We start from the raw sequence: 27,807 nt of genomic DNA, 5'->3' as shown, positions 1-27,807 counted from the left end.
TTTATCTCTTCCTCCCCTTTTATCTGCAAAATGCGACAAGAAAAGGTTTCAAACCCAAACACCATTGGACAAAAATATCTTCCACAAACGCCTCCGGTTATCGGAATATAAATTATGCCTTTGTTTATCATCTTCAGGTGTAAGAGAAAAAAAATAAAAGAAAAAGTAAACCACGGCTGAAAGTATAAAATCTTTTTCCGAACCTTCAGAACGGGGGTGGACCACGCCTCAGTAGGATCTATATTTATATACAAAAGACGAGGGTGTAAGGAAAGAGAGATATTAAAAAAAAATTGACAATCTGCGCAGGAAGCCTGTCCCATGTCACACTATGCGTTACTCACCCCTTTTTATCTCGGGACACTTTTATTCTTTGAGGTTCTTGCTTTCTTTTCGATTTTTTTGTTTCTGCTTTCCTCCTTTTCCGTGCTGTTCTGTCTCTAGATACATTTAGGTTGGGGTCAAATCCGTGACACTTCCGAGATAATGGATTCGTTGGATGTGACACATTAGTTTCCAGATTCCCATGGAGCTCCAGCCCCACCCTCAGTTTTTGAGATGCAGAGTTCGGTAACACTTCCGATTCTGCATAGCGTCACAAAATTTATTTGGAAAAAAAAATGTTAGATTGTATTTATGTATATGAAGCAGTTTCCGATTCTAAAATTTACAAATGAAATAGTAAATGACTGCAGTGTTTGCAATGCAGTTTTGTCAAGAATTGGAAGATTTTAAACCAGTTCCCATATCGGAGATAATAAATTCGTTGGCTGTGATATGTCAGTTTCCAGATTCCCATATGCCCAATTTTCAATATTTGTGGTGCACAGTTCGGGAAAACTTCCAATTCGGCGTAGCTTCTTAAAATTTACCAGAAAAAAAGTTAAAGCATATTCATGCATATAATAAACTCGCTGTGAACTTTTAAGAGTTTAAGAATGAAGAAGTAAATATTTGTGATGTTTGAAAGCAGTTTTTTTCAGATTTGGTAGATTTTAAATCGTGACACGTAAGAGGTTATAGATTTGTTGAATACGACACATTAGTTTCAAATTTTCATGGGACTTTGGCTTAATTTACAACATAGCTTGGTAAGACTTTCTATTCTACAAAGCGGCATAAAATTTATTTGGAAAAAAGTTAAAGCATATTCAAGTATATAATTAACTCGTTGCCTGCTATAGAGAAGAAGTAAACGCTTGTGGTGTTTTGAGGGCAATTTTGACTCATTTGAAAAGTTTAAATCATGACACATGGGAAACAACGGATTCGTTGGATGTAACACACCAGTTTCCAGATTTCCTGGGAACCTTGGTTTCACCCACACTTTTTCAGATGCATAGTTTAGCAAAACTTCTGATTCTGCAATAGCATCACAAAATTTATTTAAAACAAAGAGAAAGCTTTTACTTTTACTTAGAATCGTTTGTTATGTCTTCGTTTAGCATCACTGCGTAAGTAGCCCCACCATGCACATCAAATGCTTTGCAGGAAGAATGTCAGCATAAAAACACATATTAATGAAAAGAAAAGGAAAAATCCGACTCCGAAATTACTATATAAAAAGAGCATTTCTTTTTGTCGGAATGTTGACATTGTGGAAAGCATGCGACTGAAAAGTTTGATGAAACAACGGTTTTTTAACAACAGGTTTTAATTTCATCACAACTCTAAAAAGCAATGTTACAAATTCTGTTTAAAACTTTACTAAAATTAAGTTCAAAAATTACATAGAAATAAAAATGATATCACTAAAAAATTAATTTCTTTCAGAATATTAAGGTGATCCGAAAATAGATTTTTTTACGAAAATTTAAATCGAAGTTATTTAAGAAAAAATTTAGAATTTCAATTAATTTTTAAATAATTAAAAATTAGAAAATCCCTTTTTTTTAGTAAACAAAAAACGAAAGTACCTCCAAATTAATATTTTTAGATCTAGCAATCGATGTACAGCATTGCATTCAACGCATATGGTATATGATTTTTACATTAGGCAGTCAAGAATGCCTAAAAATATTATCCTGTTAAAATGTTAAAGCATATCTATGGGCATAAGTCCGTTGCCGGCTCTGAAAACTTACAAAGGAGTATATGATATCTGTATTTCCGCAGCAGTTTCGTTCATTTCGGTAATTTTAAAATCACATGATTTAGTAGGACATCATAATTTTGTATAGGATATCAAAATTTGTTTGATACAATTATATAGCTATGCGGATGAACTGTTATCGGCCGGCAAAATAAATAAAGAAAGAAATTCTGTCTTCTCAGTTAAGTGTTGTTAAGTTGTTGAATTTAAAATAATTCCAGTTTTGTTGAATTTTTAAATCTGAAAAAAATTAAATATTTATATAAAAATTAAAATACATTTGTATGTACATATGTTTATGGCAGCTCTATGAATTCATAAATAAAGAAGCAATTATTTCAATATTCTCAAAGAAATATATTTAGATAAATAGCATTTAAAATTATGTAGTTTGTTAAGGTATTATATAGATAAGACCTCTAATTCTGCTGAATATTAAAATATTTAATTAAAAAACTTTAATAAAGTGTCATAAATTTGAAATCTACGTGATAAAATCTATTTTATAATGTTCTGTTGGAAATCTATTCTATAAAAATTCGTAAATGAAGGAAAAGATTGTTTTATTTTATAATTCTTAATGCGACAATTTATGTTTTTGGAATTTAAAAACTCACAATTAAGTAAAGGAACGTGTTCTAAAAAAAATTATAAAAATTTTATTTAAAAAAACCTTTTGATTTGTTGTTGTAAATCTGAATTTGGTGTTCTCAAGCTTAAGCTGTTATAAAAATAGGCAAAGGTTGAGAATTTCGAATTCGTTTCATTCTTCATTTATAAATTCGTTTTTGAAATTTTATAAAATTCGTTTTTTTCCTTTTAAGGGAGCGTGTTCTGAAAAGTATTTAGAAGCATTTTAAAATGCTTTTTTTTTCGGCATAAGAGTAATTATTGAACTTAATGAAGCTCTGATATAACGATAATGGTTTAGACTTCATAATCTTATTAATCTTCAAAATAAATAAATAGATAGATAAAGTAAAGGAAATACAAACCAATAATCGGAAATTTCGAAACATAATTCAAATATTTTTATTTAACTTTAAAATCAACGCTTAGATTTACGGTTAAGGCTTATGTTTTACAATAGCGAAAACGTGCACACAAAAATTTATTCAATATTACTGCGATGCATGTAGGCATAAATTCATAAATGAAACAATGACAAGTTAAATGTGCGTAAATATATATTTTAAAATCTTATAAAGATTATAGAAAAATTTTAGGAAAATAAAATTGATATAAATGAAAAGTTTTTTTTTTCAGCAAGATATTTTGAAATCAGTGAAGAAAAAATGTTAAGAATTATTATTATTATTATTATTTTACATATTGAGCATTTACTATTTCAAAAGTAATTATTAGCCAAACTTAGCAATTTTGTTGCCTTAGGATGCATATCAAATAAGTATTATTATTATACAAAAGCCGGCGTCCTGGCATAGGGGTAGCGTGTCTTTCCGTCATTTGGGCGTCCAGGGTTCGAGTGCCGGTTTGTGCATGGTTGTTCTTCCGTTGTTCTATCTGTGAGATGTGTGAATGTGCCCTGTGAAAAGGGGAATGGGATGCTCTAAAAAGGGGTTGTGCAAATGAATGAATGACGCGTGAGTAGCAAAGTCGTACTCTTAGCCCTAGTTGACGCTACTAAAAAGAAAACAATAAGAGACGCTCCCCCACCGGCTTAAAATCGCTATCTTCGTAACATCGGGCTTGTCCATGGTGAGTGCCATAAGAAACTAACAACAGCATTATACGCAAATATTAACTTGCGTATTATCATATAAATATCATCATGAGCTGGTATATTAATTGTTCAAATTATCGTTTAAGGATTAATTTTGTTACAATATAAAGACGTCACTTTTTTTTTTCAAGATTGCCATAGATTGCGAGTTCTTCTTTTTATTTGAATGATATAATTTAAGAGATTCGATTACGACAAAAGTATCTTACGATTAAACCCAAGCAAATAACGGCCCTTTTTTTTTTTTTTTTTTTGAAAAAAAAAATGCATTAAAAACATTTTTATATTTTAAGCACGTTCATTCAAAATAAAATTATAAAAAAAAATGAATGAATTGCTGTATAAACGCCAGTGGCATCAATAATCCTTTGCATTTTTTTAATGCAATTTTTCGTCAGAAATCTTTATTTTAGTGATTAATTTCAGTACTATTGTAAGTAATCACTGGAAAAAAAGCATTATCAAAAAAAAAAAAAAGTTTGAGAAAAATAAACAGAACAAAAAATTCTGATTGTTGTTTATCAGAAATTCAGGAATTTTTTTGGCCTGTGAAATAATCTTGAACTGATAAATTTTTTCAAAATTATTTTTTCTTCTTTCTTTGTTACTTATTTATGGAAATTTAAGCGATTTGTATTGAAAAATAAAAATATTATGCAGTACAAATTAAAACAAATCCCTGGGCTAAAAATAATTAATATATTATTTATTTTTCCACAGGAAATAGGAATATATTTAAATCGAACTTGGGCATCATTTCTGCCTTTATAAACAATAAACAATAGAACACTTCCATTTTTGTTCAGTTTCAGCCATGAGTTCTATATAACGAGGCCTTGGTTGAATTATTTGGCAAGCTGGAGCACGATAGATTTATTTTCATCTCTTCCTTCAGAGGCCTCTTGATAGCGGCAAGTGTTTATATCCGTGCTGTCTTACCATCCTTACATCTATTAAGGATATAAACAGTGGGGATATTAGCTACTGGAACAAGGCAATAAGCACGATCTCAGCAAGAAAAATTTATGATGGAACCTCCTGAGGTCAGGGGAAGGGGGTCGAGCTCTTTAGTTTTTCGCACCATTGCATACATGTGCGGGTGCTTTATTGAGATGTTGAAGCATGAAGTAAAGGTGCAAGATGTCGGCACATCTATTTGAAAAGAATTTTGGAATGTCTCGAGGGACAAAAGGGGGATAGGATCGAGTGAATGTAAACCTTTCTGAATCTTTTTAAGAGGAATTCTATACGGATGTCAGAAAGGGCAATGGCTTTATATAATAGCCTTCCAAGGTGCAAAAAGTGTTCAGTTTTGCTATTTATTCTATTTAAAGTTCGCTTGTGTTTCTGAATCCGTGTTTTCGAACATTTAATGGATCGCATGAAATGATATTGAAATGGCGAAAGTGGCATAACGAGGGTAAGTGGCGCTCAGAGAATAATAAAATTTTGCCACCTTCCTTTTTTCCGTTGTCAGGACCAGAGGAACAACGAAAGGACAATGGGTATATAGGCAAAGGAAAAAAATTCGCATATTTTATTAAATTAATCTTCGCATATAATTTTTATAGTAGCTTATAGAATCTTCATTTCTTATTTCCGGCTTCTATTATTCTTTCTTTATTAACATACTCAATAGCACCATTTCAAGTCAAAGTTGAATATGTTTTTCAAATTACCATTTACTATGATAAATTGGTTTTCCACTTAATAATATCTAATTTAATGTATCGACATCAAGAACAGTTCCAATCTTTTGTTTAATTCTTATAATTGCCTGACACTTTTTGGAAATGTTTACTGATTTTACTGATTTACTTAGTTTACTGATGCTTATATTGCAAGTTGATAAATAAACTTGAAACATTTTTTAAAATTTATGTTAGTCTGTATAAAATTGTTTACTGTCAAATTGTTTTTGGAAACTTAGGAAACTTATTTTGCTGTTGCGTACAAATATTTATTTATCCAATATTTCGTGAATCATTATACTTAAAGTATTTTTCTCTAAAATTCTGAAGAATGATAGTTTGTCTCGTGGGAAAATTCTTCACAAATTCTTGCACCCTCTAGCCGATCGTTTAGGATTATCTCATGGTATAATTGACTGCCCAGTCTACTTCATCAGTGGGTTATCAAATGATTCTATAGTGCTTGATATTATTATTATTATTATTTTGCGTCGTGTTTATCTTTAAAAAATGAAAACATGAACTCACAGTATTTCTTACCCTCGACAATGCCACTTGATGCCCGTAGCATTTTCTCTTTCCTATTCTGCTTCATTATCTTTTGATATGGAAAGATAAAACTTTCGAGAGACTATCTTATTTTTGTGTTCTTCAACATTAGAAAACATAATTAATAAAGGAAATACTAAAATGAAAAAGATCATCATATCATTAGTATTAACAGAACTGTTTTAAATATATTTTTTTTCATTTGAGATTATTGAACCCTTAATATTTGTAATTACTTTAGTCTTAATTTTACGAAGTAAAAGAATTTACTAAATCTCCATTTAATTAATCTTTATTCCATTTTGAAAAAAAGCCGAAGCTTTAGCAAATGTATAATCATAAAGCATAAAAAATAAATCCCATCTTTCTTATGTATTTGACTAAGTAAGTGAGTGAATTGGGAGTTGTAGTCAGTTACAAAATGGCCATCAGGGAACCCGCAGCAGCTTCTCCTACATCATCTCCTTCATCAGAAATGTGACCAACGTAACAATACCCTTTTAATGGTACCCTCAAGGGAAGTGAGAACCCTTTTTAATTATCAGGCGACTTCTTATTCCCAAATGTGAGGTATTCTCTCAGAGAAACAAGCAGTAATGTAAAGAAAGCATACCTTCTTAAATAATTTTCAAGAGAAATAAAGCATGTAGTAGCTAGCTTTATGTAATTAATCAGTCCGAATCCAAGGTAGAAATTTCTCCTTCTATTTGTTAAATGTGGCGAAACTAAGATATCTGACACATAAGGCAAAGTGGCTTTCTTCTAATAATTTTTTTTAAAGTGAAATTAATGCTTATTTTATCTTAGTGGTAACTCTAACATCATGCCACACACACCACGGTAATTGAACAATTGAATCGCAGCAATATAACACTGGTATTCTAGTCAGGTACAAAATGGCTATCCTCATTCTGAACTTCTGTAGCAGTCTCTTCTTTCTATTAGACCATGGTAAGGACAAATCTGCATCTAATCTTTCAAGTTCCCTTTTCAGTTCAAGACGTACATTTAGGAAATCGCTATTTGTTATTTGTAGTATAACTGAGGTATCGTTCATGATTTAAATACATTTTATTTTTTCGATAGACCCTGTAATTTTCGCTTCCGGGAACAACAATTCTTTAATTCTTCTTCCTTTTACTGAGATAACGACTGCCGTTGCATCATATGCAATAACATACGGAATATTAATTTTTCATTTTTCCTTGTGTGCATTCTAAAATTCACATTATTTAGTTTACCAATTAACTTATTGGTGAATCCTAGAACTTACACTCCAAAGATTAGCTTGAAACTTATTTCACCCTTCACTATAATCTGGTGTCATTTTATTCGAAGTTAATATGTTTAAAACTAATTTTTTTTTAATTCCAGGAAAAAACAACAACAGATAAAGATATGAAGAAATTTTAAATAAATTCATCATCTTTTAGGCATATTTTTATATTTCCAAGAGCCAACTGGATATACTATACCTGCTATTATCAATGCAATTAATCCGATATTTTTAATAATAATCGCAGTTTGTGTCATTAATGACCGCCCAATGATATAAAACAATTGATCATTTTTATCATTATTATTAGTAATAGCATAATTACAATAATAATGTTGATAAATTTAAAGTTTATTTTACCCTTTGTTATATACTCGTGTATAGAAAAACTAGTATATTTGAATTATGAATTTTTTTTTTAATTTCTTGAAAATGATAAGTAGAAATGTTTAATAAATTCATCATCTTTTAAGCTTATTTTTATATTTTCAAGGATTAACTGGACATAATATACATGCTATTATCAATAAGATAAACCAAATCTTTTAAATAATAATCGCAGTTTTATCATTAATAGCCGGTTATTGATATAAATCGATAGATCATTTTTGATCAGTTTTCATTAATAATAACATTATTACAATATTAATGATAATCATGATTAACCATAATGTATATATTAAGTTTTCATAACTGTTCTTTAATATTAGAAAATGTAATATTATCTCATCTCATACTGATTGGACTTTTGAATAATTTATCATGAATAATTACCGTGGATAATATGAATAATAGCTAGTATTGTTTCGTGCTAATATAATTTATTATTTTAACAGTATAAGCAGATATTTAAAAAATGTATCATATATATAAAAAAGCAGATATATGCCCAGCTTCATTCTTTACCTGAGTTCATACATCAGACATCTTTTGTAGCTATCTTTCTAACAGCCAACATAAGCTTTTCGCTCCAAGGAATCTCGTGCAATCTAAAGCCAAATCGTAAAACAAACTTCTAAAAATGCGGAAATAAATTTCCCAATCCCTTATCGTGATTAGTGGGGGTCTAACTTACACGACGGTCTACGTGTGTGGGGGTTAAGCTGGGGTTAAAACCTGTCGCATATGTTTTTTGTAGGCTTCTCACCCCACCCACGAAGGCGTAGGCTTTTAGCTTTTTGCCGTCCTTCCATATCACCTTAAAAGTTAGGGGGAGCTCTCTGTTTCTTCGATAAAATCAGGTTAATATGTCAGTATAAGCCTCCAGGGGTGTTGGATATTGCTTGTAGCGTTGAGAAAAGGATTTAGTATTTTAATACATTAGTTGAAATATGACGCACTGATTGAATTAATACTATATTATTGAATTCACTTCGAAAATACCTAATGGAAATCTGGGAGATCTGATTCTAATTTTAATTTTTTTTATAAATATTTTGAGATGTATCAAAAATCTGAAATCTGGGAGATTTTGAAATAATAATCATGAACATTTAATTTTTTTATAATGGAGAAATGTGCAAATTATAAAATTATATCTTACTTAAGCATAAAATAAATATATTTTACGAAATCACTTAATGTCAAACTCTGTAAAGAGACAGAGAGAGACTTAACCATTAGATAAGCTTCTTGAACTTGTAGGAAATATATGGCTAAATATTTCAAATAAACTTCTAGAATAATTTTGTGAAGGTCAGAATGTAGGGCAATCATATTAAGCAGAGAAAATTTTCTTTTTCTTTTTCTTTTTAATACCTATAGAGTAAATACAGTGGAACCATTATTCGTTCTCAAATTTTACACGTAATGTGAAACAATTTTTTTATAGGAGTCTGTATTAAATAAGACAGTGCTTACCATTCGGAAATAAAGAACTCAGACAAATTAATAGTAATGCAATTTATTATTTATAATGCATGCTTTTTTTACAAGAAAATTATCTCAAGACTTGTCATTACATTACAGCATTATCGTTAAATCAATTTGAAATGCGCAGAGCTATAACTTTTTCAGGGCAATGTTTCTCATTGCAATAATTTTTTTATGATTTTAACATCCCCTAATTTCACAGAAGGTTATTGCTATGTTGAATTTATTATTTCTCCCTGTCTTGAACAAATGTTCTCTGTTTCTTTTAGCTGTGAGATAGAATTCAGCTTCATGAGCTCTTCGGTAGCTCTGGCTATGATCTTTCATCGATGCTCATCGATGTCGTTCAGCTCATCGATGTCGTTGCTATCCCCCTCAAGACTCCAAATTTTGAGACAAACTCTCATCAGTTAAGGCTCCACAGGCACTTTCTCAAACACCACGGAGTCGGAATCGACAACGCTATCCGACCAAACTTCTTCCATCTAAGGAGTCTCCTTAAACAAACTCTCAAAACAGATAAATATAAGCCAACACAGCACATGATGTCACGATGTCTCGTCGCTTATTACAGTAAATCAATAATATTATAAAAAAAATAAATCATCTTAACTAATACAATTCGTGGGATCAAAATCAAATCTCAATGATTCAATCTGTTTAAATGTTTTAATGCTGGCAACAATATTTTTCATTTATTTCTAGGTGTAAAAGATATTAGAAAAAAAACAACACCAAGATGAAAAAGCACATGCTTTCAGTTGCCCTTGATGATATAATGTATTATATTTTTAGTTGCAATAATTCAATAAAATTAATTTGAAAATTTTACAATATCTGAATTTTTATGTTGTCCCCCCTCTCTCATTTATCATCTGCCACGAAAATGCATTAAGACCTAATTAAAAATTTCTGATAAACAAAAACTCTAAATAACAAAACTAAATAATAAAGTTACTACAATATATCAGCGGGATTTCCACTGTTGGTTGGATTAAAAGTGTAGCACATTAACAAATCTAATGCGGTAGAACTTTCTTGGTTTGAAAGCTCTGTTATCAACGTAATGAAGAGCTAAAAACAGGCTTTAATGAATATTACACCGCCACGGAAGTGTATTAAGGCAATGCGTGTATCTCACGTTTTTTCAGTTTCCATTTGGTAACCCAATAAACTTCGCTCGGAAAGCCTCAGCGGTCTTTTATCTATTGAGCGATAATATGAGTAAGAGAGTGGCTGGCGGATATAGAGACGGAAACCCGCTTTTCGGAGCTGTCCCGTGTCCGCATTTCTTATTGAAAAAATGATCGCTGCGGTAAGAGAGGACGAGTCATGATCTCCCGGGATGAACGATCTAATTCATTTATTCGGTGACGGTGTCTGGCGATTTGTAAAAAATCAGTGACATACGTGTGATGCAGGAATTTTTAACTCATTTCTGATTCATGATGTGTGTAGTATGTATAATAAGGGTTTTTTTGAGGGATTGCATTCGTTTTTTGGAAGCTACATAGTAACCACTTTTTATTTTTATTAAAAACAAAGAAGTGCCAAAACACAAAAACAAGAGGCGATTGTTTTTTGAATGATTTTTGTCGTCCTAGATTTTGTAAAAAAACAAATTGTAAGTACAGAAATTTGTTGTTTATTAAGTTAAGAATTTTTCAAATGCATTTTCGTTTTGATTCGTGTTTTCTTTTTATCGACATTTTGGGGATTAATTGTAATTGCCATGCCATTCATTTATGCTGATTATTAGGAATTTATTGTATCGGAATAAACAGACATAAAACTTTTTTTAAAAAATCTTTCTGAAGTTAGGGCTCTCTTAACTTAGTTAACACTTTAAAAAGCAATTTTTTTAGTTATGGTATATTAAAATATTTTTAGAATTGAGATTGGCTTTAGAAAGGCTTATTCATTTAGCTTATTAGATAAATTTAATTTGATTAATTAATTAATTTGGTTAAGTAAAACATCAAGGCACACCATTTTGTGTGAGATATGGAGCTAAAGCATCTAAGTTTCTGTCTTATTAAAAAATTTGTCAGAACTTATGTCAACCTACACTGTCAAACCTTACTGGATTGTAGCGCAAGAGCGCCGTTTATCCAACAGTCCTAAAAAATTATTATTCCGATTTTATTTTAATTTTCTTTTTGAAAAACTATATAGCCTTAATTACAGAAAAAAGATATTTTTTAAATTGCTAGTTTATTTTTCTCTTCAATTGTTCAATAAGTTAATATTTTCATTGAACCAAGGGAGACATGAGATTCTGATGGGAAGCCAAAGAAATATTCTAAAATATGGACTGTTTAGCGTTTTTTTTTTTTTTTTTTGTCTTTCTTTATATCAAAAGAATTGTCATGATCTAAAATTATTTTCTTACTATTTAGATATTTTGAGCATGATAACGTCTTTTTGAAGCTGAATGGTGTTTTTTCCTTGATAATCTTTAACTTTTTCTTCTACAGCTTTTTATTACTAGAAAATTCTTTCCCTCCAGCTCCATTATGGAAAGTAACGGTAGTTTTATGTTGACATAACTTTTTACTTTATTTTCATTTAATGTTTAACCCAGGGCTCTCAAATTTGCTAATATGGCTCTAACATGTGACGCATGCATCCATATTAGCAAATGAAAGACATTCAAGGAAAATAAATTTAGTTTCAAAATTTGAACTAATTAATTAATTAATTAGGAACAACCAAATGATTTATTTTAAAAAATAACTTTCCCTCTATAAATAAATTAATTTACTATTATCAATTATTAAACTATTTAAAATAATTGGAAAGAATGGCGGTGATGCGATATGACTACAGATCTGAATAAATACCATGAATATAATACAGATTCCTTAATATACAAATTCAAACAATTGATAGAATGTTACCTTATCATTTGTTTCCATTCGTAAATTGTAATGAAAACAATAAAGTAAATTTAGAAAATACAAAGAAATTACTTCAAACCTTTCAGTACAATAAAATGTAAAGAGAACTAAAGTAACAGGTGAGAGGCGAACTTCTTTAATGTTGATAAGTAATATATTCACATCAATCTTAAAACTCCAGAATGCTGCAGTGATTTTCCTACATTAGTGAGTCAGAATATGACCTCAGTATAGCATATCTTTATCTCCCAATCCTAAATTCAGGATATATATTTAGACTTTCAAAAGTGCCGTTATTTTGATATTTTTAGCTTAAGGTTATTTATGCAGAAAGTAAAATGAAAATTCTTAATTGAAAAACCTTTTTTAAAAATCAGCAGAAGTGCTATCCTCAAGGCTGTCGTATATTAAAACAATCATTGATTAGTTTCCTAGTTCTGGGAAAAATACTGAATACAGATATTCGCTTTTTCCTTTTCCCCTATCATGCCCAAAATTTGATACAGATTTGTTGTTGAGGTTTTTTGCCTAATCAAATTAATTTCATTTGTCCTAGTCGGGGAGTCTGCTGTCGATTAATACTACGTTTACAAATATATACTATAATACTCGATTAATACTACAAATACTTACACTATGTCATATACAGAACGACAGTTCATCTACTCTTCGATAGATTGAATTCAAAATATAAGACAGATTTGCAATTCTAATGATAAATCTATATATTTCATCCATCTTGTTCACATAGATATGGATAACCGAATTAACTTATTTCCAATACTTGGAGGAAAAGGTAACATATCGAATTTCATGCTCGTAGATTTTTTTGTTTTAAACGTTATCACGTTGACAGATCGGTAGACAATCCAAAAAGTTTTTTTTTTCAACTTGGAGACATCTGAAACTTGAAGATTCTTCAAAATCTCGAGACCGAATTTTTCGACGATTACTATACTTTCCCTTAGCATACTTAGTATTATAAGAAAGCAAAAAGCTGCGTAAATATTAAACTGCTATTTCTTATTTACTACTACTAACTCCGAGTAGTATCTTCTAACTGCTATTTCTTATTTACTACTGCTAACTCCTAGTAGTATCTTCTAACTGCTATTTCTTATTTACTACTACTAACTCCGAGTAGTATCTTCTAACTGCTATTTCTTATTTACTACTACTAACTCCGAGTAGTATCTTCTAACTGCTATTTCTTATTTACTACTACTAACTCCGAGTAGTATCTTCTAACTGCTATTTCTTATTTACTACTACTAACTCCGAGTAGTATCTTCTAACTGCTATTTCTTATTTACTACTACTAACTCCGAGTAGTATCTTCTAACTGCTATTTCTTATTTACTACTGCTAACTCCTAGTAGTATCTTCTAACTGCTATTTTTTTATTTCTTTCCACAGTGGTGTTGAATACAGAATTTTCTCCGACGCTATAAAGCTGATGAAAATAAAGTTAAAGCAGTTTTATCGAAGAAAACTCATTCAGCTGCAAAAGCTGTTAATATGAGCAAGATAGTGGTAAGTGGATAAAATAATAGGAAAGTTACTTTAGATTATGGTAGTTCTTTTTAAATGAAGCAAGACTAGAGTATTTCCAAATAGTCCATTTTACGAAAAGATATTTCTGTTTTATATAAAATTTTATTTTATATGAAAAATTTATTGAAAAATGAAAATTGAGGTAAGTGAAAAAAATTAGTCAAAAATATTTTAATTTCTGAAGTTCGTCACATTTTATTTGTTTAATGGTTCAGTTCTAATTTTCAACGATTCTCCATGAAAAAATTTGATCATTTAGAGATAAAACTTCGGAAAAGGAAATCTGATCAAGATAATCTGTTACTGAGATAATTTTGATAAATTTTAGTTTTTCAAAATGAATATTTTTTCCAAGCCTAAAATGAATTCATTTTGTCGTTAAATTTTAATATTATGAAAAATGCAGTTTTTAAAATACTCTTTGAGTGTTTTTTTCAGTATTTTGGTTCAATTTATTTCTGTTGTTAATATGTTTTTTGCAATTAAACACATATTAAAAAATTAAATTTGCTAAATTAATTAAATTTGAATCTAAATTAATTTTGCATTTTTCAAAATTAATTTAAATTCAAATTTATTAACATTCACTATTTTTTTTTAAATTTTTATTTTAAGTTTTCATTAAAGCGAAAAAAAACTTTCCGTTTTGGTTTCTTTTTAAATTCTAGAAGAAAATTTTTTTTTCTTTTTTTCGTTTTCTAGGAAAGTGTAATTTTATCATGAGGATTTAGAAATTTTGTACAGTAAAACAGAGCATTTAAAACAGTAAGAATTTCGTAGGTATTTAAGACAGGAAAAAAAATCTGTAAAAAGATTACAAAGTTTTATGCTTCTACTATTTACATATTTAAAAAATTATTTTAAAAATTAGAATTAAAATCACTTACTTTTTGTAAGCATATATAAATATGTACTAAATATTTGGTGAACATCAAAACTTTATCATCGATATCTTTGAAATAAGAAAATCGGTTGCTGCACTGCTCGGCTTTTATCAACACCATAGCTCTTACTAAAATTCCACTGCAGGTTAGTAAACTTTTGAATACCATCTGAAATTTATTCTTATTTCAATTGATAATGATGGAATGTGAACATTTATTTTTAGATTTTGGTATAATGGACTTTTGTCTTCATACTATTCGTTTTTATTAAGAATAATTCTCGAATATAAAATAAGGAATAATTTATTTTGAAAACGGCTTAAAAGGAGAGGTAATTTCTATCAATAATTTCCCTAAGACAAACCTGAAAATTTTGGCTTTTTCATCTTAGCCTATTGTTTCATATTATTGAATTTAATTTTCATTATTAAAAATTTTGATTGATAAGTCTGAATCGTAAATAAAAAAGGATTTTTTATTTTTTGTAAAAATAATACTTATATTTTGCCTTAACGTGTTGTTTATCTTAAAAGCATATGTATTTATAATTTATTGTTCATGATTTCATGTTTCTCTTGCAATCAAATTTGACATTATAAAACTTATTTTTAAATGCTTACTATATTTTTTATCTTGAAACTTACTTCATATGCCATACATTTTTAAAATATACTGTAAATAACAAATACTTTTAAATTAGGAGCCTTATAAGAAAAACAACAGCAACAAAAAGTTGCGCAAAATGTTAAGGCATTTTGTAAGCAGAACTGAGTAAGAAGTAAACTTTAACAGAATAGCTGCCTTTTATCGGTAATTCTCTGATCTTACTAATAATTTGGCAAATTATGCACATGATTGTGGTACACTTTTTTTGTATTTATTCGCTCTGCTGTAATCATTATGGGGGCAGCATTAAACAAGATGATAATTCTTGATAAATAAAAATAAAATGTTTTTTAAAGAACTAGGTTTTTTTTTTCATTGTACAAATGTAACGAGTAAATAAACACAAATAATTTACAATTAAAATAGTACTAGTAATTCTTTATATGTAAATATTACTTGTAATTTTTATACATTTTATTATTTTTTTCTTTCTGTTATTATGTTCCTAAAGATTTTTTTATATACTTTTGTAAGTATATAAAAGTATATAAGAATCAAATAAATTATTTCTTGCTGCTAATTTTTATTTTATGTTCACAGTTTAAAGAATCTCCCTTATTTGATCAGTCACTCTAAATGAAATTTTTACCAAATTGCCGGTAGTAGAAAAATTGGTTAATTTGTAATTCTCGTGCGTAGTTTTCTATATTTGAAGAATTCATAGATTCTCCTAACACTACAGGACAACGAATAGTTAATAAACTCTTGAATACGTTTTTTGCCGCACTACAACTTTTTTTCGAACTTCACACTTCATTGTATAAATCAGAAATTCTATGGAGAGTTTAATAAATGCGTGATTGCCATCAGAAAAAAGAATGAAAAGAAAAATGCCTTTTTCTCTTACTACACGGATTCCTTTGCCACTGCACATCCACCTACGATAACCCCACACGGCAGCTGCTTTTTGTCAGCAGACGACTTTTATTCTGCCCTGTAAAGAGTTAGTTCTGGAAAAGAGATGACCCTTTCTGCGCCAATTAAATCGCCAAATATGTAGAAGCACTTTTTCCTGGGTAATAAATTCGAAGGGTGGAGTTTTAATTAATAGCGCTGTGATATGCAGATTTTATTATTGCTTTTTTTTCTGTTTATATCCTTTTCAAGAGGTGTTTTTTTTCTTCTTTCTTTTAGTAAATAAACATTTAAGTTGTTTATGTCTGTAAAGTTTATTCACTTAATTTATTTATGCGTTTCGCATGACAACGAAGAGTCTGTTTGAAATTTGCGTAGTTGAACATGAAATAACTTTAAAAATATAATGTATCCTTAAAGTAATGAATTAAAGTTTGCCTTGGAAAAGATAAATCTTCTTTCTTAACAGCACAAATGTGTTGTATAATTTTTCAAATAGTAGAAATATTTTTCAAGGAAATAAGATTAATATTCTTATTTTGACTAGAGTAAAAATGCCATCTTGATTTTATTTTTAAAAAATTATGCTACTGAAAATAAATGTTTTCAATTCATTTTATGAAGAATTCGTCAAAATATAAATATGCGAATAATAGTAACAGAGTTTCATGTTATTGTGAATTCATGTTTTCATCCATTTTATCAAGATTTGGCTAAACGATAATTATATCAATAATGAGAACTATGTGGATGAAATCGAATAATAATAGTATTATGCGTCGCATATTATACGAAAATTCTCTTACATTTTCCCGGAAATCTGAGTTATAAAGCAGAATAAGAAAACGACTGCTTTAAAAGTTCGGATACCATTTAAGTGATAAAAAAATCAAAATGGTTTCTGTCTCGCAAGTAGGTTTCAACTTCCCTCCCTGATTCTATTTTACTGTCGAATTTTATGGTTTTAATTTCAATTTAGAAATGGAGTTAAAAAGATTTCTTTCTATACATTTTCAATTATATATTATTTGATATAAATGACGTCAACTCTACTGTAGGCCTAATAGCTAGTTTACAAACCGTTAAAAAGGATATATAATTCCAATTGAAAAAAAGTTTCTTTTAACTTAAAAAAAAAAATTTTTTTCGTAATAGTCGCACTGATGACAAACTTACGTCTAAAATTTTATATGGTCCCTCAAGTTTTATTTGCTTTGCTTAACGAAATATTTCTCAATGCGCTAACATTTAGAAAACAACAGCAGAAAAAGTATCCCATCCTTTACAACCTAAACTGACCGAGTTATGAAGTTTAAATATCACAATTTTAGAAGATCTTGACCCAAAGATATTTCAAAGAAAATCAACCAATCTACGAGGTCCATTTCCATAGTCTATAATAATGACATTTATGGCTTTGTGATTCAATCAATTTTGATAGAAGAGTGGATTTTTTTTTGTTTAAAATATTAATTCAACGAAGATATTTTATTCAATTTGACTGATACGATCAGAGGGGGGCGGGCAGAAAATTCAGATTCGGACTTTTTTCCAGCACTGCATAAATTGACTGAAACAATTTAAAATTCTTCACATTCGTTTGAAGCAGTTACTCTGGTTAGAAGTTTACTCTGTTTCTAATGCTTTAGAAATTATATTTTGAATTACGATTAAAATGAACATTTTTTATAATTAATATTTTAATACTAATATTAATTAAGTAGTAATATTTTATAATTAATATATTAATATTTTATAATAATAAATTAGCATTTTATAATTAATATTCAATTAATTTTATCCATTAATCTAGAATTTACATTTCCATAGAGAAACATCCTAAATGTAAATTAGCAACTATCTTTTATTGAATAAAAAGGGTGTTACCTTACATAACGGGATTCTTCTTATCTAATATGTTTCGACGGTGTATTTCTGACGAATTATTCATAAACAGTGATCCCAGAACTGATTTGCTAAGGCCAAAGTTTTTGTGTTATTTATAAAACAGTTACTGACAGATACTTTCGATTTCATTCCTCTTGTAGAAATAGATCTGTTTATTAGATAATCATTTCCCTAGTTATTCTAGCAGCACGTTAACGAGTGTTACAGCACAATATCTAGAGCGTTATCGATAGCTTCATTTTTTCTCTTTTGAAGCCTGTCAAATTGTTTGTGGTTCATTTAGATAGTTATTGATTACGAAGATAATATTTTCATAATATCGATGCGTAGTAATTAAAAATTATCGAATCTGTTAATCTCAAAGTTTATGGAGCTAGAAGAAAATAGACGATGTATAGGTGTTGCGAGTAATTGATTATCGATTTGTATTATTCTATATAGTATTTTAATCGACATTGGTTACATATTGAATAAAAAATAAAAAAGATATAATGAAAAAAGCAAGCTGTAATTTTACTATCATTAGATAGATGTTTGTTACTTTATTTGCAATGTATTCATGCCAGGTGTGCATGTAACACCATACGATGGCACTAATAATATAATAAATGTCACCTTCAGCCACTAAGCAGTAGTAGATTTTCAACTAGGCAATATATAGGGTCTCTAGGATGGAAGGGAAAGGGGTTGCAGAATAACGATCTAAAATATTATTAATTTGATTGCCAAATAAATAAATTTGTAAAAAAATGTTATATAATATTAGAATAATTTTAGTATTTTATTCTTTCAAATATCCTGATTTATTTGTTGAATCATTTATATCAAAGTATTTATAGCATGGTGATCGGTTTTTAAGCTATTTAATGAAGAAAATAAGTTTGGAAAACTATTTAAAAGTATACTTTCTTTATTAAATGTTTTAAATTCTGAACTGCGCGTTATATACTTGAATTAAGTAGCCCTGGAGGCAAAACACCATTACATTCAATTAGTTAGTACAACATTTAGAATCACTAAGCATTCTCTCAAATGGAATCGTGTGCAAATATGAATTCCCGCGTCAGAATAAATAAAAATTTACATTTTCAGGAGGTTATTAAAATAAATAATAATTTAAAATGAATTATTAATGTGTCAATATCAAGTCAAAATACTTTGAAATGTGAAGCTAAATCGACCACTTTATAAAAAGACGTGCCTCAAACCTGCGTTATCTAGGGCTGCGAAGTATTTAAATCTAAAACTGACAATTAGAATTGATTAGAAAATTATTTTAGTTCAAATAGGCGCACACATTCCATTTTTTTAACGGACAAATTGTAAGCGGCAAAATAGGGATTTAGCATTGTGACGCACGCATATGGGTGATAACAGAATTGGTATATCGTACTCAGATAAGTTTCGTTTCAGTGATCAAACTGGGCCAAGTTCATTACTTTAAACAATATTTTTGATAAAAAAAATTTAAAAAAAAATTAAATACTAAAATTAAGAATTACACTAATACAGCATAGAGGTAAAAATGTGAAGAAATACAAAAATTTAATTTTTAAAAGTTATTAAAATAAATAACAACTTAAAGTGAATTATTAATGTCTCAATATACACTTAAAATGCCTTGGAATGTGAAACTAAATCGACCACTTTATTAAAAGAGGAGTCACACAATGTGCATTATCTAAGGCAGTAAAATATCGAAATCTGCCACAGCCAATTAGAATTGATTAGAAGATTATTTACTTCAAATAAGTGCATATATTCCATTTTTTTGTCAGACAAAGTTATTAGAGGCAAAATGATAAAAAAGGGATTAGCGTTGTGATGCACATAGGTGATAACAGAGTAGGTGCATCGCACTCAGGTGCAAAGTAGCACTCAGCTAACTTTGATTTTCAGTGAGCAAGTTTATTGCTTTAGACATTTTTTGTGCACTTATTATTTATTTATGCAATTTAAATATATATTTTCACAAGATTATTGAAATAAAGAACTACACTAATTTAGCATAGAGATTCAAGTGTGAAGAACTGTAAATTTAAATTAGTTGCATAACAAAAGAGAAATCTTACAGTGTTCAATGTCTAAATCCACTACTATTTGTTTGTTAATAATTCAGAAATAGAAAGAGTTACATAAATAAGATTTCATATGCAATCCATCCACCGAAATTGTAGAGCTATACCATATTTTGAATGAAATCCGTCTACGTGAATCTGTCTATACTCCTGCCTGTGTGTAAGTGAAAATTATATCTCATCAATGCATCTAGAAAAGCATTGATGAGACCAGCTATTGATGAGCTTTTAATTTTATTATTAGATTCCTAGATTTGCTTCAAATATTGGATCAAACTCATAAATGGACTAACTTCCTGTTTTTTTAAAATGCGCATATGAAACCGAAAACTCTAAAATGCAATGATCTAGATGAAGGAAATTTGGTATTCAATTCTGAAACTGTCAAGTTTGGTATTCAAGCTGTCTATTTGTATCAAATCTTACATGCACTGCTTAACCCTATAATGACGATTCAGATTTTTTCGATTCATTAGAAGCTTACCGCTGTTGACGGAAGAATGCATATTGTTGTTAAAATATTAAAGGAAACAACAAATTGTTTTAATAAACAAAAAAAAAAAAGACACTCCTAATGAATTGCGTTGAATAAAGACGTTTAAAATTTTGCCCAAGGTCTAAAATTTGATGCAAGAGAAGGGAGAGAGTAGACGAGAAAATTTTGGGGACCCCCCCCCCCCCTGTTTTTTTCATGAAACTTTAAATGCTTTTTCCTATTAGATTTCTTATTCTGCCATCCTCCTGAAATTCTGGATTTGCTCTTGTTAAAACTTTTCAATTAGAATTTTCTGTTGATGCTATAAACAATTAACCAGACTCTTGATGACCGAAATATCTGTAACAAAATATTCTAATTGAAAAATATTATACTTCTTTGTAAAATACCCTTTTAATTATTCATGTATTTAAAAGGCTTCACTTCTGAATCTATTGTTCTTACTATTGTACTTACCGAGCAATAAATGCGACTTAAGTAATTAAATTTTTGTACTAGAAATTTTAAGTTTTGGAACATATTTTTCTATTTAATATTTTTTTCTCTTTTTAGATAATAAAAAAGAGCAACGATTTTCGTTCAACCAGTTTCAATAATTCGCTATTTCAACGGAACTTTATTCAAGTTTGTTGGCAGTGCCAGTTTGACTCCTTTTCCAATATATGATGTTGATATTTTACATTATTGTTTTAAAATATTTGCTTAGTAATTATTTTTGGCAACCAACTGGTTGAATGGAAATATTGGCAAAACTTGATTTCAATTAAATCTATTATGGATAAATTAGATGTTCATGATATCCTGAACAAAGTATCATTGAACACCAAATTTTGATTGATGTTAAGGAATGTTTTTTTTTCAAACGTCTTATTCCGTAGTTTTCACTGAGTAAATACGCTTTTCTAAAGAAATAGAGTTATAACATCTTAATGCCTTTAAAAATATAAACTGTCTGATTATCTATCTTCTATGCACTTCGTCTCTGAAGATATTTTAATGTAAATTTTTGATCCCTTATATTAATCATATAATTATGCTGTATCTTTCTTCTTTCCTTTCAAAAAAGAAAAAAAAATTACATGAAAGTAAAAAAATCACATGTTAAAAAATAACATGTTTAAATATAAAAATCCCATATAAAATCACATATAAATCACATATAAAAAATGACATGTTATTAAAACAATTTAAAAGTAGTTTATTTTCATTACAAAATGGCTATATATTGTTAAAATTTCAATTATTTAATTGCAAATTCAGTGCGAATGTATTATTGAAATGACAAAAGAAACATTTCAATAGATTGTCAGAATTTAAAAAAAAACTGTTTATCAGTTAAATTTTTAATATTGAAGGTATGACTTTTTAAATTTGAAAATGGTATAAAAATCTTTTTTTGCAGTAAAACATTTTCTGAAATTAATTCGAAAAAATATCAAAACTGGATTAATTTTTCGATTAATTACCATTCTGATTAAAATTTCAAGAAGAAAATAATGTTGAAGTTCCCATCGTCAAAGTTTATTAATATCAAATTTTATATCACTGTATCTAATGGTCTGCCCTATTTAGTCCAACATATCAGAGACACATTTTAATCAATTGGCCGAAAATGTTTAAATTTTAATTTAAAAGTTTCTGTTTTATGATGTGCGTTTCCAAGAGGATGTCAACTTCATGAATTTCTTATTCTTACTTTAAAACTTCTATAAATTATGTGTGAAAATATATCAATAAATGATAAAAGTGAAAGTATCTCTGTGTATTTGGATTGATATTCAATAGGGAGAGTTTATCAAACAACTACGAAGCACGTGTACACCCCAAATTGATGACAATGGAAAGAAAAGCATTGGCACATCAATATTCAAAATATTAGCCGTTTCCTTCAAATACCTTTTAAGACATGGAATGATAACTGGAAACTTTCAGAACAATATGAATTTCGTTTTCCTTGGGGGGGGGAGAGAGGAGCATCTCAACTTTATAAAATGATTCTCAGGCTAAAATGATTAAAATAAAATTTAAATATATCAAACCATATCTTCAAACATTGATTTAGGTATAGATATCAGTATAGTTTACTTCTGTTTAAAATAATTGTAGAAGTGAGGTGAAAGCAAGATAAGTATTGAATAATTTTGTTACAATTAAAATAGGTGCATAAAACGGGTTACATAGGTACTCCACTATCAGTGAGGTAGAGTAATGGTCCATCCTCCATCTACCCTTTATTGTTATGTTCTGTTAACTCATTAACATTCGGAAACATATATGATAATAGTACAAATACATGTGATTTATTCTTCCTCTTATTCTTCCTCTTATTATTATTTTCAGATTTATGGATTGAAAATAATGACCTAATTCTGATTAAGCTTTCAAACAAGAAAGTTTGAATCCACGTGTTACTGGAAAAGCGAAAACATAGTACAAGTGTATTTCGTATAGATCCGACTAGTAGATTTTCCATAAAAGGAATCAGAGGGAAGTTTGAAGTAACATAAATTGTGCTGTTCAGTATATGCGGAGACAACATTCTAAAAGAGCAAGATCATCGAATGAAGCAAACACGGAAGAAAATATGTCTGTGTCTGTTTAATCCAAGTGCATCGTTTGGCCAAGCTCAGGTGAATTTCAAAGTATAGTGTTCCACAATGTTTTGTAGCGATTTAGATGGAAAAGCTGGATACTAACGTTAGTATACAGTTTAAATGAAGATTATTCATTAGAAAAATTGAATTTGTGAGTGTTACTTGAAGAAATGACAAAAAGACAAAAAATTTCAAAGATTATTAATTTAGTTATGAAATTTACATAATTGTGCTTTTTCTTGTACGTTTTTTTATTAAAATTAAAGCTTATGATACGAAATCTAAATTTTAAAATTAAATTGAAAGTAGGCACTGAAAAAAAAATGTGATGAAATTTCGATGCCTTCATTATGTCATTGACGTCGAGTCGAAATTGTCATCTATTTAAAAATATGAATTAAGTGAGAAAAAAAACCCCTTTAAAGCAGATAACTTATAAACAATGAAAACAAAGTATACGAAAATGAAAGAGAAATAAGTTATTTGTAAGTAGTCATGGTTGTAGTAACTTTGACACGTTGTGGAGTACAATAGATATGTATAAAAAATTATCATTTATAATTTTTTGGATTTTTTGATAAGGCATCAAGCTTTCTTATGATATTATAATTAAATCAATGCATTTAAATATTAATTAATTTAAATGGTCACCCACTTTTTATCTTATTAAACCTGAAAATAAAGAAATTATTTTTATGGTAAGTAAAAAACGCATATGTATATTGTATTGCTTAATATGAAGATTCCTTAACATTTTTCTTTCAAATAACCTAAAATTAGGATGGTCAGAGGATTCTTTCAAAACTTTCTAATTCAAAATTCAAATTCAAAAATTTCTAATTCAAAACTTTCTAAAACATTTTTAGGAATTTTTCGTTTTGTAACAGAAACGGCAAAAAAGTGAAATTAAATAATCAGTACATATTTGATTTCATATCTTCACATTTAATATTCCCCATTTCTAAATTAAAAACATTCCGTTTTTTTATGTATGTAAATTACAGGACATTATAAGTTTTTTTCTATGAATGAAATTCGGAGAGAGAAAAGAACTTTATTTATGTTTATGTTGTTTAATGTGTGATGGATATTCAAATATGACGATAGGCGAGAAACAGCAAAAAAAAAGATGGCAACATAAAAAAATGAGGGGAAAAGCTGAATAAGAAAATGTATGAAAGAAAAGAAGAAAATATATACAAAAATAACGGAAAAGTTTTCTTATATCAACTATTTGAAATTTTAGAATTCAGGGTAAACAAAATTCGAGAAGGAAGATGGGTGTGTATAATTTCCCGATTTCTTCGTTTTTAAATTGGAATCCGATTAAGAGATTCCAATTTCACATAATTTTAATTAAAAACTGTGAGATCTATTACAGGTAGTATAGTTGGGAGCAATATAGTCATCCTAATGGCCTTGGGTAAAAAAAATAAACCCAAACTAGTTTAGTTTCTAAAAGGATGAGAATTGTTGATTTAAGTAACTCAACCAATAAATTAATAATTAAAAATATAAAATTAAATCTCGAAATGATTAGTTAATCTTTCTCGATTACAAGCATCGGGATTGTATATTTACAACGCATTTTTGAACCACAATTGGCGCTTTTCATCAAAGAACCTCCGTCCAAATCTCGCCAAGTCAGAGTCGCCTGCTTATCGGCAAGCGGTGTGCGACAGCCGCCATTGTTAAAGACCCACCCGGTCTCCAGCAAAAAGAGGAAAGAAAAAAAAAAATATATACGCCCCATTTCAGAGACCGTCAGGAGCCCGTAATCTGCGCTTTAGACAAGAAAAGGTTTTACGGGGACGCTGTTCTTTTTCTAGATCTATCCCCTTCCCTGTCTGCCGTTTTAAAAACGGTGGCAATCGCCAAAACAGTCCCTCCCTTGTCTTGCCGTATAAATGTTTACATTAGCTCCGATAGCCGCTCAGATAGCACCACGGTGCGCATCATAAACAAACACGATTAGTTCATTTAGCATAACCGCTTTGGAAAGGAGAATAGCGCTATTTCATAAGCCAAGACTTGAACAAAATAAAAGAAGGCGCTTTTTTTGGTGATTTTTTCTTCTTTTTGACGCCTTGGTGCGTTGCCGGACTCGTTATATTTAATGCTCTTTGCCTCGGGTAGTAAAATGGAGAAGACTCGCCTGTATTTTAATTTCTGGCTGTCAGTGTCGGGGCAGGGCCCCGTTGATTGACGCGCTGAGAGTGCTTCGTTTGATACACTCGCTTCGCTTTTATGAGCTGAGTGATTTATGCGCTCCGAATGGAGCTAATTCATCCTCCAGAAACCGCAAGCGAAATGAATATTCCCTTCTGGGAGATTAATAACTTTGTGTACGCGGATGCGCGTAGTTTTCGCTTATATCAATGTTGACCATATATTTTCGAAGAAAATGAAAATCAGGTTGACTATTCTTTCAAATAAAGAATAATAGGAAATTTAATCTAAAAATATGCTTGAAAATAAATTTTAATTAATCGTGCGTGATTGCCGTATCGTCGAAAATTACCGTGGATTAAAGCGTAATTTAATTTTAATAATAGTAGTAATTAACTTAAATTTCGAGAAATTTAAGCATATTTAGTACTCTTGATAGACTGGATTAATATTGAGATACGAAAACTTGAAGAGCAATTTAGCACTAATGATAGCAATAATTAACATTGAGCCTCGAGAATTCAAAGCATATTTTAGTACTAATATAATACAAAAACTACTAATATTTTTTTAAATACTTTTCGTATAGCCTAGTTGCAATTTCACCTTCGCCAATAACGGTATTTCACAAGATGAACCAGGTTGTTGAGACTCTACCTGAATTTCATTTCATTCAGTCGTTTCTCCGCTAATAAGATTCAAAGATGTGGGATCGTAATGTGAAATAATCCACTCATTATTAATCTGACTCCATTTTTTTATCTCTCTATATTACAATTTTATTTACATGCTATATTTATATTTAGTTGCCATATACAAAAACATACATTGGTTTCACGCGCAGTTAATTCTGATTTTAAAGTTGTAAAAGCAAGTTATAACTCTAGTATGATTAAAGTTAAAATTAGTTTTTTAGAGAAAGGCCAAACTTAAAACTTAGCTTAGCAAAACTTAATGTCCCACATCGTATATTATATTAGATCGCGAATATAGGACTTCAAGAACTTATGACAAATTTTAGCACTAAAAAGAGCAATAAATAAGATTGAGCTTCGTGAACTTAAGGCATATTTTAGCATTCATATAATTAAAACAAGATTATATTCTTTTAAATCCTTTCCGAATAGCCTAGTTGCAATTTCAGCTTCGCCAATAATGGCATTACGGTAGGTCAGTCAGGTGTAACTTAATGTTCCATATCGCGTATTAGATCTTTAATATCGGACTTCAAGAAGTTATGACGCATTTTAGCACTAAAGATAGCAATAATTAAGATTGAGCATCGAGAACTGAACTTGTTTTTAGCACTATTGTTCCTCAAAGTAAAAAATTAAAAAAATAATAATAAACTTTTGTCAAATAGCCTGGTGGCAATTTCAGCATCGCCAATAACGGTCCTATGCTCGACCAAATCAGATCCAGCTCAGTAAGATCAAACGCAATATATTACGAGCAGATCACGAACATTGGACTTCCAGAGCTTAAGACGTATTTTTGCACTGAAGATAGCAATAATTCAAACTGAGTTCCGATATTTAAAGATATGTATACCATAGTTTAATGCTCTCAAAAAAGGTCAATTTCCTTTTAAACCTGGCCGAATAGCCTCGTGGCGATTTCAGAATTGCCAATAACGGCGTGGCGATCAGCCAACTGCAATTTAATAAGGTTTCACACCAACATCATGAAATCTATCCATATTTATATTCGTATTCCTTTCTAAAACTCCAGCTAAATCTGAAATTAGTTTCTGAAAGCTTAAAATAATTGTAATAATATGGGTTGTTTAAAGTCCATTAGACAGAAGATGCATTATCCAACTTAATTTTGATTCCCTAACATTAAAGTAAATTACATTAAGGCTTATATTTGTTAGTAATAGAAAAATTTGCAATATTTGAAACAAAAATATTTTGGTTTTTCTTTTAGATTAATATTAATGATTTGATAGTTAAGTATTTCCATTTAAACAAGAAAAAAAATGTGGTATATTTTCCTTCCTTGTAATAAATATTAATATTTTATATAATTATTTCTTTTTCTATTTTCTAGAGTACTTACTCCATTTTTGCGGTCAGGGCTCAAAATCCCAAGGAATATGCTGAGCTTTCTGTTTGAAGGAGAAAGCTTAAATCTCGATTCCAATGAAGGTCTGTCGAATCTGTGGGGATAACACACTTTTATTCTAAATAGAGTCAGACCGCTTCACGCTGTTTTGAGGCCAATGATGGCTCATCGATTTCAATTACGGCAATGGCATATACTACACAGTGCAATGATGCATTTTTGCATGATTTAAGTTTTGCTTCTTCAAAAATTGCATGATTTAATAAAGAATTAAAGAAAAATGATAAATGGATTCTGAATTGGATGTAGATAAGTTTTCAACAAAGAATTAGTAAATGATTTTTAATGAGCAATTTTTAATTAAAAATTGAGCTTTGAAATAAACTTTTGTTCATTTCCTTTTCCTTTTGAC

The 27,807-nt window shown here is 29.3% G+C and overlaps 1 long non-coding RNA gene across 1 annotated transcript in view; it reads left to right on the top strand.

Moving 5' to 3' along the window:
* The window catches only part of LOC129967025 (uncharacterized), a 33,550-nt gene extending 5,976 nt beyond the window's left edge, over nucleotides 1-27,574 (top strand). Inside the window, exons 2-4 of the long non-coding RNA XR_008784339.1 lie at nucleotides 13,541-13,657; nucleotides 22,906-23,195; nucleotides 27,381-27,574. This is a non-coding gene — a long non-coding RNA (uncharacterized LOC129967025). The remainder of the gene's footprint in view (nucleotides 1-13,540; nucleotides 13,658-22,905; nucleotides 23,196-27,380) is intronic.
* The last annotated feature ends 233 nt before the right edge of the window (nucleotides 27,575-27,807 follow it).

Source organism: Argiope bruennichi, chromosome 4 (assembly GCF_947563725.1).
Source record: "Argiope bruennichi chromosome 4, qqArgBrue1.1, whole genome shotgun sequence".
Classification (NCBI taxonomy): Eukaryota; Metazoa; Arthropoda; class Arachnida; order Araneae; family Araneidae; genus Argiope; species Argiope bruennichi.
Note: the sequence above shows the minus strand (reverse complement) of the source record. Positions and strands in the feature narration are given on the sequence as shown.